We start from the raw sequence: 4,172 nt of genomic DNA on the forward strand, positions 1-4,172 counted from the left end.
TTATGTTTTGTTTTGTTTTTACTTGTGATGTAGAGCTGTTTTGTAAGAGAGCAGTTGGATGAGAGAGAGGAAATATAGGAATTCATTCACTTGTCAAACATTTATTAAGCCCTATCATGTACATTTGGGTAGAAGTCTATAGGATATGAAGATGAATCTAGCCAAGGTTTAAGTGTCATGTGGGTTATAGTAATGTGTGATGGACCTGTGATATTGGAGAATGGTGCCTGAAAGAGGTAGCTTTTGAATGGAGCAGCCAGGAATGGTTAAGATTATAATACTTGGAGATGAGGCAGTTTTTTGCAGGGTGAGTGAAAGCATGATTGTAGAGATATGGGTGTTTAGGAGATAGCAGAGCCCAATTTGGCTGGAGAACAAGATTATAACAGGGCTGCTGATAGTTAAGGCTGGAAATGGAGATTGAACAAAACCAGCAGTAATAATAGTAGCTCACATTTTTTTGCATGCATACTATTTGCCAGATAGTGTACCAAGCATTTTATAAGTTAGTACAGTAAACCCTCAATTTTGTGGACTTGGGATTTAATGGACAAAGTTTCCGGTCCGTATGCCATAAATGAAAATTAACACCTTGTTAATGTTTAAATGTTTTTAACTAAGATTTTCTTATAATTAAATTAAGAGGTTATTTTTTTGTTATTCACTGTTATTTTTAACAAATTTTAGCAAATAGGCATATGTTGGAAAAAACACTGTAGTGATTTTACCAACATATTTACATAACTACAACTACAGTCTACATATTTAAATCGAAGAGTCACAGCCTAAACAACTATTAGCATGTGATCACACTGCCTCCATCACGATAATTGTTGTTGCCTGGTGTGACTTTGCAGCAGTTCCCACCTGCACTAAGCCACACCCCAGCCATATGCACTTGTTTACTCTCTGTGACTGGGGAATGCATGCATGTACTAGACATATTCATAATGCATGCATTTACTATATATAAAATTACTGTAATACATATAGAAAACTTTTCCGTGAAATTAAACTTTTCATACTTCATTATAATTACACAAATGTGTCTACATAAATAAAAACAGGTAAACTAATTTGTCAATTTTTTTAACATATGCATTCAGGAAACCTTTATTATATAACAGAATTTTGGCTTTTATGGACACCCTCTTGCCCAAATTAGTCTTATATCGAGGTTTTCCTGTATTTCATTTAAACCTCACAACAACCCTGTGAGACAGGCACTGTTTTTAATTCTATTTTTTTTAAATATATTTTATTGGTTTTTTACAGAGAGGAAGGGAGAGGGATAGAGAGTCAGAAACATCGATGAGAGAGAAACATCGATCAGCTGCCTCCTGCACATCTCCTCCTGGGGATGTGCCCGCAACCCAGGCACACGCCCTTGACCGGAATCGAACCCGGGACCTTCAGTCCGCAGGCCGATGCTCTATCCACTGAGCCAAACCGGTTTCGGCTAATTCTATTTTTTTACAGGTAAAGAGACTGAAGCATAGAGCTAACAATTGATGGATAGTCGAGGCAGTACTGTACTTAGCCTCGACATACTGTACAACTGAATCATGGAAGACTTTGAATCCTTTTTATTTCCAAGCTGGGAAATTTAGACTTGATTGACTGAAAAATGGGGAGTCAACAAAAGTTTTTAGCCAAATGATGACATAATTAAAACTGTACATTAGGAAAGTAAGCCTGTTCTTGAAGTGTAGATACAGAACTAGTTTGCTCTCTTGCTCCTCACTAGATAGGGTGCTCCTTGAGAGCTGGACCTGTGTCTGTTCCATCCTCCCTCCCTGTGGCCCCAATGTCTCCCTTGTGTGTTGTCTGGCACATTTATTTTTTTAATTTTAATCTTTTTTGTACTTCACCTTATTCCAAAAAGACAAGGTGGCTACCCAGGAGTTTAAGAAACATTTGCTGAGTTAATAAACAAACAGAGGTATATATAAATCTATAATAACTAGAAGCCCGTTGCACGAAGATTTGCGCAATAGGCCTTCCTTCCCCTGGCTGCTGGCACCGGTTTTCCTCTGGCACCGGGGACCCAGGTCTTTGGTCTGGCCGCAGTGGAGAAGCCAAGCCTCTTCAGTCTTCAGTCTTCAGTCTTTAGTCTTCACTCGCATATGCAAATTAACCACCATCTTTGTTGAGTTAATTTGCATAGTCTTTCTAATTGGCTGGTGGGCATACTATGATTTTGTTGGAGGAAGTAATACAGCCCTAGGTGATAAGCTATATTTTATATATAAATCCTATAAAGCAAAAAAATAGAACCACATCTTCTTTAACTTGTGAAGAATTGTATATTCTATGTCAGTTAAACTATTAATGATCAATTAATATTAACTACGTCAGTTAAAAAGCTGTACTCATAGAAACAAAGAGTAGAATGGTGATTGTTAGGGACTGACAGGTGGGGGAAGTTGAGAGATGTTGATCAAAGGGTACAAACTTCCAGTTATAAGATGAAAATGTTCTGGTAATTTAATGTTCAGCATGGTGACTAGAGCTAACAATACTGTATTATATACTTGAAAGTTGCTAGGAGAGATTTTAAATGTTCTCAACACACAAAAAAAGGTAATTACGTGAGGTGATGCATGTGTTAACTAATCTTCTATAATAATAAAAGCCTAAGTGACCATCGCAACGGAACGGACGACTGAACAGGCTGTGTGGGGCAACTTGGCTGACAGGGGGGGGTTAGTGAGGGGCGACCAAACGACTGAGCAGCAGGCTGCGTGGGGCGATCAGGCCGGCCGGGCTTCCTCCTAAAATTAGCACAGCCCCTTTGGAATAAATGCCTGGATGATTTTCCTAAGGGAAAAAAAGGAATGTTTCATAACGAATTCCCGAAGACTTGCTCGCAGAGCTCTGCCCAGACGGGTGACCTGTTCATCTGCGTAGGCCTCAGGATCGGGCCTAAACCGGCAGTTGGACGTCTCCCGAAGGGTCCTGCATTGGAGAGGGTGCAGGCTGGGCTGAGGGAACCCCCCACCCCTGCACGAATTTTGTGCACCAGGCCTCTAGTATTGTTATATTTGTTATAAATTTTTCAGTGTATACATGCATCCATCTTGTCATACACCTTAAACTTATACAACTTATGTTCATTATGCCTCAATAGAGCTGGGGAAAAAACAATGTCAGTTAATAATGTTAATGATCACCAAATTCAGACAGTATTTATACTTCAAATAGGTATTTAGGTTCCATTTGGAATTAAGCAGTTGCAAATCCTCCCCCTACACCCCTTGCACACACACACAAGGAGGCAGCAGAAGTTCCCATTGAACCATTGAATATAGAAATGAACATAGTATCATTTATGTACATTTTCTAGAGATCAGACAGCAGCTGTCTCTCACAGGAAAAATAGTTCCAAGTTTGTGAATCAAATTCCTGTTTTGGATTTTACTGAGGGATATTATTCGTTAGGTTAAGTCCCTTGCCATAATTTAGATGTTATAGGGAAGTAAGATGGTCTCTTTTATAAAATATAGACTTAAAAAAATTCAAACACTTGGAGAAATTCAAAGACACTGTTGTTAACTACCAAGTACCAGTAAAAGTGGGAAGATAGGTAAACCAGCATCTGACTAGACTTAATAGAGACAGCTTAATATACCCTAAATAATGGATTTATTAAACAGTCTTTCTCATTGTGGATATTAACAGCAGTTTGTGCATAAATATGCATGTACATATCTGCTGGGGTCCAACCCCAGCAGGTCCAGGATATATACATAAAGAGAATACTATGATTTTGTTGGAGGAAGTAATACAGCCCTAGGTGATAAGCTATATTTTATATATAAATCCTATAAAGCAAAAAAATAGAACCACATCTTCTTTAACTTGTGAAGAATTGTATATTCTATGTCAGTTAAACTATTAATGATCAATTAATATTAACTACGTCAGTTAAAAAGCTGTACTCATAGAAACAAAGAGTAGAATGGTGATTGTTAGGGACTGACAGGTGGGGGAAGTTGAGAGATGTTGATCAAAGGGTACAAACTTCCAGTTATAAGATGAAAATGTTCTGGTAATTTAATGTTCAGCATGGTGACTAGAGCTAACAATACTGTATTATATACTTGAAAGTTGCTAGGAGAGATTTTAAATGTTCTCAACACACAAAAAAAGGTAATTACGTGAGGTGATGC

This window comes from Myotis davidii, unplaced genomic scaffold (genome assembly GCF_000327345.1).
Source record: "Myotis davidii unplaced genomic scaffold, ASM32734v1 scaffold38, whole genome shotgun sequence".
Classification (NCBI taxonomy): Eukaryota; Metazoa; Chordata; class Mammalia; order Chiroptera; family Vespertilionidae; genus Myotis; species Myotis davidii.